Source organism: Dromiciops gliroides, chromosome 5 (genome assembly GCF_019393635.1).
Source record: "Dromiciops gliroides isolate mDroGli1 chromosome 5, mDroGli1.pri, whole genome shotgun sequence".
Taxonomy (NCBI): domain Eukaryota; kingdom Metazoa; phylum Chordata; class Mammalia; order Microbiotheria; family Microbiotheriidae; genus Dromiciops; species Dromiciops gliroides.
Genome location: NC_057865.1, coordinates 164,090,603 through 164,104,175, shown reverse-complemented (window position 1 = coordinate 164,104,175; position 13,573 = coordinate 164,090,603).

The following is a 13,573-nucleotide window of genomic DNA, read 5'->3' as shown; positions in this document are numbered from 1 at the left end:
GAAAAGTAAAATAAATTCTGGTGGTGTGGGGTGATGAGGGTGAACCCAAGCATGGCTAATGAACAGCAACAGCTGCAGTAAGAGCCAAGCCCATTCTGTGTTTTATAATTTGTTTTGTTTTTAAAGTTTCACTAAAATATCAGATTTTTGAAGGGCTGCCTGTTTGTTTTGGTTTGTTTTCTTACCAAAGACTGTGACACTTTATAGGATGTGCTTAAACTAATCATTTTGTTGCTTGTAATGTTTGCTTAATTTAACTGTGCCATTTCTTTTTGTTTAGTCTCTTCTCTCTGTCCTTAGGCACCAGCTTTGAAACAGTTGTCAAGCCTTTTCTTAGCTTACTCTTCTCCAAGGATCTGTCCTTTAGTTAGCACATTCACTTAGCCATATGTAGCGACAGAGAAGGGTGCCTTTTCTTGAATGCTGTTGCTAATCTAAAATTCATTCACTGCACTTCCTGCAGAGAAGCTCAAAATCAACTGCACATGGCTGGGTCTCCTGACTCTTGCCCCTTGTGGTCCCCAGCCTGTTAACTTGCCAAGAGCGGGCCTCAGAAGGCTAAGGTCTTTCCAGCTCTATTACATGGTTCTATGGTTCATTTAGGATTGTCTTGCCTCAGCAAAGATCCTTTTAAGATTTAAAACAGAGAAGAGGGTGATGTGAATCAAGAATGTGTTCCTTGATGCCCATTTTTGTTTATTTGTATAGCTCTCTATACTTGCAACTCAGGAAAACTAACAGTAGGTGGTGTTTATTATCTTTTCCTCTTTGCATTTAAACCAATAGACGTTGGGATATAATGTAATTACTGTAGTCCGTAGGCCAAGTAAAGGAAGAAACTGATCTGTTAAATAATTTCTAGATAGACCTGTGTGTGTGTGTGTGTGTGTGTGTGTGTGTGGTTATGTGTGTGTCATCTTTTTTTTTGTTTTCATCATTCTTGTCCCCCAGTACCTCAAGGCTCACCCCTGGGCTCTCTCTTTACATCCTCTCTCTGTGATCTCATTAGCTCCCTTAAGTTTAGTATCTTCACACAGATGATTGCCATAACTTATAGACAGCCCCAGTCTCTCTCCTGAGCTCCAGTTTCACATCACCACCTGCTGATTAGAGATTTCCCACTGTGGTCTCATAAGCATCATGTACTTAGCGTATCCAAAACAGAACTCAATTTTCTCTTCCCCCTCCCCCACCTCCCCTTAGATCCCAACCTTCTGACTTTTCTCACTTCTGTAGAGGGCATCCCTGCCTGTCTAGGTACCTAGGATTACAAGTTTGGAGTCAAAATTGAATGGAAGGAAGCCCCTTTAGAACAGGGCATGTTATTTTTGCTGTTGTTTCCCTAGTAACCAGCACAGCACCAGGCATGTAGTAAGTGTTTCATAAAAGCTTGTTTGTTAATTAGTTGTGGGGTCATTTATCCATGATATTCTCATGCTCTGTATCCAGTTATTCACCAAGTCTGGTTAGTTCTGCCACCCCTGCGCTCCTGTACCTTTCACATCTTTTCATTTCACTCCCATGATCACCACCCTAGTTCAGGCCTTCATCGTTTCTTATGTAGACTGTTGAAGTAATTGGGCTTCTTGTTTCAGATCTCCCCTTTATCTTCTCCATCCCCAGTAGTGTTCCAAAATGACATTGCTTCAGGAAAGGTCTGACCATGCCACTCTCCTGCTCACTAAGGCCCTCTGTCTTGCTTTTAGTAATACAAGCTCCTCTTTCTCTTGTAAAGCCCTTCCTTTTTGTTTTGTTTTTTGTTTTTTTGTTTTTTTAGTGAGGCAGTTGGGGTTAAGTGACTTGCCCAGTGTCATACAGCTAGTAAGTGTTTAGTGTCCGAGGCCAGACCTGAACTCAGGTACTCCTGACTCCAGGGCCAGTGCCCTATCCACTGCGCCACCTAGCTGCCCCTTGTAAAGTCCTTCCTGACCCAGCTCCAGTCTACCTTTCCAGGCTTTATGAGAAATTATTCTCCTTGGATTCTATATTCAAGCCAAGCTGGCTGACTTATACTTTGTTTTGTGTACTACATGAGTTTCCATGTCCCATCTTCCCATGGCACAAACTGTCTCCCATGCTTAGAATCCACCCCTTCTTCACTGGATTCTTTTAAAGCTTAGCCCTAGTGTCACTTTCTAAATGAGGCCTTTCCTGATCCCCACAATTACTATTGGTGACCTACCGATTACTTTGTATTACAATTTTTGTATCTGCTTAGATATGTATGTTTTTTCCCCATATATAGTAAGCTCTTAGGGATTTTTTCTAATAGGTTTAAATTAAATAAAAATCAAGTGGCTTACAATAATTCATTTTTCCCTTGGATCTTCCCCTTTTTAAAAAATAACATGATAATGATGTAGGTGAAGGACCCCAAATTTGAGAGTGAGAGGAAGTAGTGTGAAAAGAGTTGCCTTTTAAATTTTCATTAAAATTCAGTTTCATTAATATTTGTATCATGTATTTTTTTTTAAGTGAGGCAATTGGGGTTAAGTGACTTGCCCAGGGTCACACAGCTAGTAAGTGTTAAGTGTCTGAGGCTGAATTTGAACTCAGGTACTCCTGACTCCAGGGCCAATGCTCTATCCACCTAGCTGCCCCCTATCATGTACTTTTTTTTTTTTTTTAGTGAGGCAATTGGAGTTAAGTGACTTGCCCAGGGTCACACAGCTAGTAAGTGTTAAGTGTCTGAGGCCGGATTTGAACTCAGGTACTCCTGACTCCAGGGCCGGTACTCTATCTAGCTGCCCCTTATCATGTACTTTTAAACCTGTGTGTGTATGTGTGTGTGTGTGTGTGTGTGTGTGTGTGTGTGTGTGTGTGTGTGTGTGTGTGTGTGTGTGTGAGAGAGAGAGAGAGAGAGAGAGAGAGAGAGAGAGAGAGAGAGAGATATGGTGTTTGGGTTGTAATTTGCATTGTTGGAAGAAATACTTCAATCTAATATTATGCATCTATTTAAATAATGAAGAGTTGGTAAAGTATTGTGTTTTTTTGGGTGTGCTGATGGGTTTTTCTTAAACTGGAATAAATTTAGCCTTTTCCCACCTTCCTGTAGAAAATAGTAACATTGTGATTACAATTGCAAGAAAAACCACTAGCCAACATGGTACTAGGCAGGAGAAGAGCAGGTAGTATCTAAGGGAATTGTCTTTATGCCCTGGTGTTGAGATTTTATACCACTTTCTATTATTGGGGTCAGGGCAGAGGGGAACTATCATTTGTTCTTTAGGATCAGTTTTAGAGCTGGAAGCAGCCTTAGTCAAATCCCTTTGTTTTACTGCATTGTATACTGAAGAATGCTAGACTTGGACTCAAAAACAACTTTTTGTTGCTGACAATGACTAATTCTGTGACCTTGGGCAAACTTTTTAGGCCTCAGTTTTCTCATATAAAAACAGGGAAATTATTACATACTATCAACCTTACAGGGTATTTATGAATAAAAGAACTTTGTGAACCTTCGATTCAGTTAAAGAAATGTATCGAGTACCTATAATGTGCTAGGCAATGTGTAAGGGGCTGATGACACAAAGAGAAAAGGAAAACTAACCCCTGCCTTAAAGGAGCTTATTTTCTACTGGGGGATATGACATACTTATAGATAACTGAATACAATGTAATTTGGAGAGGGAAAAAGCATTATCAACTTTGCGTGAAAGTGGGAGGGGGTGTGGAGAGAGATGAAGGAAAGCTTCATAAGGAGCATTCTGTCTGGGGCTTGAACAGTTTGCGAGCTGTGGCCTTAAGGTATGCTTCAATCTGCATTCAGGAATTCAGTTATTTTTCTGGAGATGGATAGCTTTTTCATCATAAGTCCTTTGAAATTGTCTTGGATCGGGGGCAGCTGGATGGCACAGTGGATAAAGCACAGGCCCTGAATGCAGGAGGACCTGAGTTCAAATCCGGCCTCAGACCCTTGACACTTTCTGGCTGTGTGACCCTGGGCAAGTCACTTGACCCTCATTGCCCCACCAAAAAAAAAAAAAAAAAAAGAAATTGTCTTGGATCATTCATTGTATTGCTGAGAATAGCTAAGCCATTCACAGTTGATCATTGGACAGTATTGCTGTTACTGTGTACAGTGTTCTCTTGGTTCTGCTCATTTCATTTTGCATCAATTCAGGTAAATATTTCCAGATTTTTCTGAGATCATACTGTTCATCATTTCTTAGAGCACAATAGTATTCTGTCACAATCATATATAACAACTTGTTCAGACATTCCTCAATTGATGGACATCCCTTCAATATCCAATTCTTTGCCACCACTAAAAGAGTTGCTATAAATATTTTTTGTACATATAGATCCTTTTCCTTTCTGGTTTTTTTTTTTGGGGGGGGGGGGATATAAATCTAGTAGTGGTTCTGTTTGGTCAAAGGGTATAGATGATTTATAGCCTTTGGTCGTAGTTCCAGATTGTTCCACAGAATGGTTGAATCAGTATACAACTTCACTAACAGTGCATTAGTGTCTCAGTTTTCCCATATGCCCTCCATCAATTGTCATTTTCCTTTCCTGTCATGTAAGCCAATTTGATAGGTGTGAGGTGATAGCTCAGAGTTGTTTTAATTTGTATTTCTTTAATCAGTAGTGATTTAGAGCATTTTTTAATAGATAGCTCTGATTATTTTGAAAACTTCCATTCATATCTTTTGACCATTTATTAATTTAGGAATGGCTTAGAATTATTTTTACATTCTAAAATCAAAATTATTAAAATTCAAAATAAAAAACTTGATTTAAATTAAATTTACATAAAAACAAAAACTATTCTTAGCTCTTGGACTGTACAGAAACAGCGTCTAAATTTGGCCTTCAGGCTTTACCCCTGGTCTTGAAGAAAAAGATAAGGACTCTGAGAAATAGAGATTGGAAGAGCAACTGCTGCTAGTAGTTCGTTCAGTTTAGTTGGTAGGGGACTAAATTTGGAGTCAGGAAGACCTGAATTTAGATTGTGGTTCAGGTACTGTATAATCCTGGGTAAATTACTTAGCCTCTCTGATCATCAGTTACTTCATCTGTAAAATGAAGTTGAATTAGGGGCAGCTAGGTGGCGCAGTGGATAGAGTACCAGTCCTGGATTCAGGAGGACCTGAGTTCGAATTTGGCCTCAGATACTTAACACTTACTAGCTGTGTGACCCTGGGCAAGTCACTTAACCCCAATTGCCTTACCAGAAAAACAAAAAAAAATGAAATTGGATTTTATGATTTCTAAGGTCCCGTCTAGCTCCAAATTTATAATTCAGTAATGGAATGTAGAGCATATGAGGGGAGCTTTACACAAAATACATTTACTGCTCTCCACCCCTTATTTCACAACCACTTGATTTCATCCCCTACTATTTCCATTCTCTAAGGAGATGGCCTTTCTTGCCAAGACTGAGCCCTCTAATGACAAAAATTTAACTCACAACACCTGCTCTGGAAATTATTCACTTTCTGTGTAGCGACCTCATGCAGAGAACACTTTGTTTTTCTCAAAGAGGACCAATAACATCTCATGAATTGGATTTAAATGAGGCAGAGCTGCACAACGTCATCAGCCTCGCTCTATCTTCCAGAGTCAAAGTCCGGTGGCAAGACAAAGTTCAAGAAGACTGGCCTGGCCCAGGATGCAGTGGGTCTTTCCCAGGTCTCAGTTTTTCTGAGGCAAGGCCTATTCAATGACTAAGGGCCAGGTAAGAAAACATTTGCTATTTATACTCCTTCTAAGCCATAAGCAATGAGCCATAGAACCTTGGGCTGGGGCCTATGATAAGCTATTCAATGAAAGCTAGAGTGATTTGGGCTTAAAGGAATAGTCAAGTACCTCCATTTCAAACACAGATTTTTTTAAGCCTGTATTTTTTGGAGCTATATTTCAAGAAATTGTAAATGAAAACAGGACAAAAAGTGAATAATTGTCCCATTTTTGGAAAAAAAATCTATTAATAAAATTAAACTGGGTTGTGGGCAACAAAACTGCTACTTCATACCTCTATGTTTCAATGCCCTGGTATGGGTCTGGTGGTGCTCTTCTTGTCTCATTGTACATCCTCCCTCTGGGTGTTAGAGTGCTGTCATGGGGCATGCTCTTGGCCTGACCACATCCCCTGTGTCTGTTAACCTTCCTCAGTGTCTCCTTATGCCTAGCAGGGCTAGACAAATGACTCATTATGACTTTTTCTGGATTTCCCCATTGGGATTTTGAGTGGTGCTTTTTTTAGATCTGTTTACAAGAGTGTATGGAGGGAAACCCATCACAATTTTTCCTATCACCCCACCATCTTGACTCTGCCTCCACTGATCTCTTCTGGCCTGGTAATTTCCTTGTTCCTTTAATTTGTGATAGCACTTTTTATGTCTAAGTCTTGCATCAATTTGTAACTCAGCATTTGGTGTGACATGTTGGTCTGTAACTGATTTCTGCCAGATTACTTTGCAATTTTCCCAAAATAATTGGATTTTTAAGATTTTCTTGAACTTTAGACTACTATGTTCATATGCTTCTATATGTTGCTTAATATGTTCACTGACTGACCTCTGTTTTTTAACTATATCAAATCATCTTGATGATTACTACTTTGTAGTATAGTTTGATATCTGATACTCCTAGGTATTACCCACTTTTTAAAAAATTATTATTTTTTTTAAGATTCTTGACCTTTTGTTTTTTCCAGGTGAGTTTTATTATTTTTTTCTAGCTCTATAATATAATCCTTTGGTAACTGGATTGGTATGGCATTGAATAAAAAAATTAATTTAGTTAGTATTGCTGTTTTTATTATATTTGCTCAGCTTGTCCATGAGCAATTATATTTTCTCCACTTGGCTCTGTCTATTTCTGTAAAGGACATTTTCTTCCTGTGTCTTGGTAGATAGACTCCCAGATAAATTTGGTGGTTACTTTTACTTGAATATCTTTTGTTTTTTCATGATGCTTGATAGATAATATATGGAAATGCCAGTGGTTATAGGTTCATTAATAATAATAATAATAATATTTATGTAGCTTTATTCTTTTAAAGCTTTTGGTCTTTGATTCTCACCTTCCTTGACATTGCCCTCATAACTCTCATGATTACTCTTTAATATAAATGGTATGAGTATTTCTCTCCTTTTGCCAATGAGAACAATATAAGGCTTAGGAAAGTTGTGACTTTTTCAAGCTAGTTTATAGCAAAACTAGAATTCAAATGATTTTATGTTCTTTCCATTGTATGATCACGCCTACTTCTTTTTTTCTTTTTTTAATCATAAAAGTATTTTATTATTTTCTAGTTACATGTAGAGATTTCAACATTTGTTTTTATAAGATTTCTAGTTCCAAGTTTTTCTCCTTCTCTCCCTTCCCCCCTCCCCAAGACAGAAAGCAATCTGATATAGGTTTTTTATATATATACACACAATCACATTATACATATTTCTGCATTAGTTATGTTGTGAAAGAAGAATCAGAACAAAAGGGAAAAAACAAAAACAAAAAAAGTAGAAATAGTTTGGTTCAATCTGCATCTAGATTCCACAGTTCTTTTTTCTGGATTTGAAGAGCATTTTCCATCAGGAGTCCTTTGGAACTATCTTGGACCATTGTATTGCTAAGAAGAGTTAAGTCTATCACAGTTGATCATCATACAGTGTTGTTGATACTGTGTACAATGTTGTGGTTCTGGTCATCTCACTCAGCATAAGTTCAGATCATGCCTTATTAACAGACAAAGATAACCCTCTGTCTTAGTCAACAAGGGACTTCATGCCAAAATTATGCCAAATAATGCCCCCCAAATCCTATTAAAACTGTTGTAAATGCTCTCTTGTATCATAGACCTGCACAAAAAGTTAGCCAGAAACCCCCAGGTAATAGGAAAGGAGGGTCCTTCAGCAAAGCAAGCCCAGCACACCAGAGATGAAGCATATGTAGCTTGCAAAACTGTGTAAGGAGACAGCAAGAGTGGAAAGCTCCCCTGAGAAAGCCCCAGAGTGGGTACCTTAGAAGTTCCAGAGAGCAAAGACCAGTGACCAGCATGGTGTCAAAACCCTGAGACCAGGACAGCCCAGCACCATGAGCTTTGAGGTCCCTAATTACTCTGTCCTGAGGTGACAGAGAGAACAATGAAGATTCTGCCCCCTGGAACTTAAAGATCTGGGGACCTAGGATGAGATCAAGCAGATCTGACCATTCTACCCCAAAACACTAAGTTGGAGTGTGGACCTAGCACAAAGCCTTAATTCAGGAATTATGAGTAAATCAAAGAAAACCAACCAGTATCAAAAATTACTGCAAATATAACTCTAAAACAACTATAAGGTGAGACTCAAGGGGGAAAAAATGGATATTTCACAGGGACTGTATAAGTACATGAGTATAAGAAGTTAAAGCAAGAGGTAAAAAAGGAAAAAAAAGAAATAAAAGTCCTGGTGGGAGGAATTGAAAGGAGAATAAGTAACTTAGAAGGGAAAGTGGTCAACTTTGCCCAAAAAATGGACTCCCTAAAAACTAAAATAAAACAAACAGAAAGCAATGACTCCATGAAACTTCAAGAAATATTGCAACAAAATCAAAAGATTATAAAAATAGAAGATTACATCTGATATGAAAAACAGCTGCCTTACAAAGCAGGTAGCTACTTTAACCATCATTAGACTCTCTGAAAATCATGATTGTTTGTTTGTTTTCTTGTTTTTATTCTAAAGCCTGGATTCTATGTTTCAAGAAAACATAAATGAAAACTGCCAAGTTCTCTTAGAACCAGAGGACAAAATAAAGGAAGAATCCCACCAATCCTCACTGAAAGGAACTACTAACGGCAAGCCCTGTGAATGTCATAGCCAATATCCAGAGCTCTTAAAGAAAAATCACAGCAAGCATCCAGGGAAAATCATGTCAACTATGAAGGAGTTACAGTCAGGATCACATAAGACCTGGCACTATAAATGAGAGGAGATTTTAAACTACAATATTCCAAAATGAAATAGAGTTTTACAACCAAAAATAACTGACCTTGCAAAGCTGAGCATAATCATACAGGGGGGAAAATGTGTCTAATTGAATAGAGGATTTAGGAATTTCTGATGAAAAGACTAGAAATAGGAATTTTAAAATACAAAAATTAATCCAGAAAAATCTAGAAAGGTAAATTTATGTGAGCAATTGGAAAATGCTGTGTGATGTTGAACTGTACTAACATTCTAGTAGGAGAAGAAACAAATGTCCCTTCTTAACCTTACTGGTTTTGAGGAAATTAATTAAGAAAAACAGAGGCCCTGAGTATGAATTGCTTCTGTTCTAAGGAATTTAAAGGGTAAAGAGAAGGGTGTGTAAAAGGAATACACTGGTGTAGAAAGGATGAACGTAGGTTGCAACTTAGTATTGTAATTTGGGTGTGTTTGAAGAAGAGACTACAAACATGGAAAGAAGAGTTGGGGAAAATGGGTATCAAATTACCCTCACCCTTACTGGAAATGGACAAATTAGGTTGAACATACAGAAATTTGGCATTAAAATACATCAAGTTCAACAGGAAAACAAGGATAAGGACATGTTGGGGTAAAGAAAGAAGATGATATCAGGGAGGGAATAGTTATAAAATAAACTTCCAGATCTTGAAAGGGATATTGCAAGGAGGGGAAAAAGAAAAGCAAAGAACTAGAATCTAATTAGATGCCTTAGATCAAAGATGTCAGACACACATTCTACAACACACTCATGCAGCCTGAACCAAATTAAAATGCAATTGGGAAATATTTAACAAAATAAATAAAAATACAATAAGATATAAATATTGTTAATATGTGGTTTTTTAAGCCAATATGTAGCCCAAAAGAATCCTCATGTACAGTTTAGTGACTTGTTTTTATTTGAGTTTGACACCACTGCCTTAGATTGCCTTTTAGACAATTTGGAAATGGCTGAACAAATTATGGTATATGAATGTAAATGTAATATTGTTGAGCCATAAGAAATTATGAACGATGCTTTCAGAGATGCCTCGTTAGTTTAAACTTATAGCATCAGGAGAAAAATTTATACAAGGATGGCAACATTGTTTTAAAAAATAAAACCCAAAGGGCCACTAGGTGGCACAGTGGATAAAGTACTGGCCCTGGATTCTAGACTCAGACACTTGACACTTACTAGCTGTGTGACCCTGGGCAAGTCACTCAACCCTCATTGCCCTGGAAAAAAAACAACAAATAAAATCCAAACTTGAAAGACCTAATGACTTATCAAAACATTGGCTAACCATGTTTCCAGAGGACCAATAATGATGTATCATGTTACCCATATACTGACAGGTGATGGACACAAGATACAGACATACATTTTTGGACATTGTCACGATACAGAAAGAAATTCAGAAAAACAGCACATTAGAAAGACAGTTTTGAAAGTAATATGAAGAACGTATTGTTGTCTTTCATTTGTGTCTGACTTCATGACCCCATTTGTGTGTTGCGGTGTGTATGGAAATACTCTTTTGGGGGGTGTCTTAAATTCTTTGTCTAAGAAACAAAGGCTATCAAGATTGAAGAAAGTATTTTGCATTAGTTCAGTCATCTGTGTGTAAAGATTTATTCTGCTTTTCCTTGAAGTTCTATTAGGACATGAGAGGAACAGAAAAATACGTCCTCAACTGCACCATCTCCTAGAAATTCCTTCTGATGAAATAGGAGATTCCTGTTGCTGAGATAATGAGAATCAGATAACTGAACTTGTGGACTTGCCTTCCTTATGTAGAAGGAAGCAGATAAACCAGAATAACCTTGCTTTACATAAAGGCAGGCTGTAATTTGGCTTCTGTTTCACATTTTAGAAAAAGCTTCTGGATTCCTTCCCAGAGGTCATGATAACTTAGGCCAAGTAAAAGTATATACCTGAATCTAAGTATAGCTATATATGTGGGAATATATATATATATACATTTTTTTTAATTTCAAAGTGATATTCACTTTTTCTTCTCTATCAAGGCCAGAGGCCCCATGGCAAGAAGGAATCTCAGCTTTTTTTTAGTTCATCCTTTGACCTCCACATAGGAGCATTTTAGTGAGGAACTGTTACTTTATCCTTTTTGCAATGATATTTAAATCTGAAAATCTCTTCTCATCAGGTTGTGGTTGGTGATCAAATTTTGAAGTGGGGTAACAGAAATGATTAAGGGTCATAGTTAGAAAATACTTTAGAGATTATTTAATCTAATCCCTTCATTTTACAGATGAGGAAACTGAGGTTCAGAGGTAAAGTGACTTGCTCTAGGTTATTCCCTTCATGTGCCACTCTGAAGCTATCCATCCCTTCTACTGTGCTCTCTGAAATGTCTGTTCCATAGGTAACATATTTGATTTTCTCCAAAATATTTTCATTTTTCACTGCGTCCTCATTGACTAAAACTGGGTTCCCTCCTGGTGACACCCTCCCTCTCTCCCCCCTGCCCTGGCCACCCTTTCTATCCAGCACTTGTACTGTAACTCTTTCCCTCTTACTCACTAGCTAAGGTGGGATAATTGGAATACCCCTTGCTCCCCATTACTACTCTCCGACTCTCCTCCCACTACCCTTCAGTAGCTTCTCCTTTGAAGTCCACTCAATCCATATCTACACCCAATCACAATTCTGGCAGCTGTTGTCTACTGACTTGCAGATCACTTCTTTCTTCAATGAGTTTAGTACCTGGCTCATAATCAATTTTTCCTCCCCAACACCTACTCTCATACTATGGGACTCAACATACATATTGAACCTTCTTTAAACACTCTAATCACCTAGTTCCTCAACTTACTCATTTCCCATGACCTCCACCCCACCTCAACTAAACGATGAGATAGTCAATACCCTTGATCTTGCTGTTACCCATAAATGCACTATTTCCATGTTCATAAAATCTGAAATTCCCTTAATCTGATCACAGTTGTCATTCCATCTTTCCTTTTGCCTTAACCGACTATTTTTGTTCTCACCATGACCTCCAATCCTTAAATCTTTCAGTTCGTTCCCAAGTCATCACCCCTATACTATCTAAACTCTCCTTCCTTCCCCATCTTTACCCCTTAGTGAAATGGTTCAGTACCATTTCACTACCACCCTCTTTACTCAAATGACTTGTCCTCTTATCCTCTCACTGACCTTGCTCTGCCAAGCCTCAGCCTTGGGTTATTTCCATCCTCTTCCTTCACTGCTACTCACATATCTTTGAACCAAGTTGGAAAAAGTTAAAAACAAACAAACAAACAAAAAACCTACTGTTGACTGACTATAAATTTGTCTAACATAATCTCAATTGGGCTTCACTGCAGCAAGACAGTTTTTTTATATCTCCTTAATTGACTAACTATGTCAGTTCACCATCTTTTTCCAAATCTTTTCATCCCTCCTCAAATTTCAAATGGCTTCTCTCTCACCACAAACTCAGCAGAGAACTTTGTCTCATTTCACTGGAAAAATTGAAACCCTCTTATTCTCGTCTAGATCTGTGAGCCTCACCCAAATACTTAGTCTAAAGAGGCTCTCCAGAATACCATGGAGTGCTTCATCCAGACCAGACCGGCTGATTCCCTCAAGAGAAATAATCCATGTTCTCCAGAGATGCTTCTTTCTCCTTCATCTTCTCTGTGCTGGTAAGTCTGTATTCACCATGTCTACTTCAGCTTTAGCTCATACTACTATAAAGTGTACTCAGTAAAGGGCTGTAACCACTAAAAGAGATGTGCCAATGTGATGATTCTCACATGGAACTAGCCCTAAGAGAAAGACAAAATCGGGATTTTCATCCAAACTATACCAATTATGCATGGATTTCTTTAAGCCTATGTTCTAGACCTTCTTTTCTCCCTCTATACTACTTCATTTGGTGATTTCATTCTGCCATAGGTTCAATTATAATCTCTATGCTGCTTGTTAAATTTGCTTATTCAGGTGTAACCTCTCTCATGACCTCTAGACTTACATCTTTTACTGCCTTTTGGCTATCTTGAAGTGGTTGTCCCATAAACACATTAAAGTCATCATACCCAAAACTGAATTTATTATTTTCTCCTTTATAATCTTCCCCCATGTGAATTTCCCTATTACTAGGGCTTTTTATTTTGATTTATTGATTTATTTTTATTTTTTATATCTTTTCTGAGTTCCAGTTTCTCTAATATAATGTATAGTTGCCTTGTTTTTACCCCCAGTGTGGGGGGAGAACTAGCTAAGGTTTACTTATAAGCTAGAAACGCCAGCATCAGTTTTGGGCATTAAGCATTTATTAAAGAGTAAAGAGAACACATGGAGTACAGAAGAAAGTAAAGTAAGAAAAGCCTAAATCCTTTCATCTCTCTCTGCCACCAACCCAAGGTTCTGGAATGAAAGAGACCCGAACTAGGGAGCCAGTCTCCCTTCCTGCTTCCTGTCTCCCACCCAGGAAGGGGCCGTCATTCAAACTGATTGGTTGAGGGTGGTCTCATGTTGATGTCATAGTCCATAGCCTCTGTGAACAACATCCCACTCAGGGCCTGCCAAGTGTGGTCTTGATTTAATCAACCTTAAGTAGGTTCTCAATCAGTCTATCAGTCAGTCTCACCCAATTCAATCAATTCCAAATCAATCTTCAGGT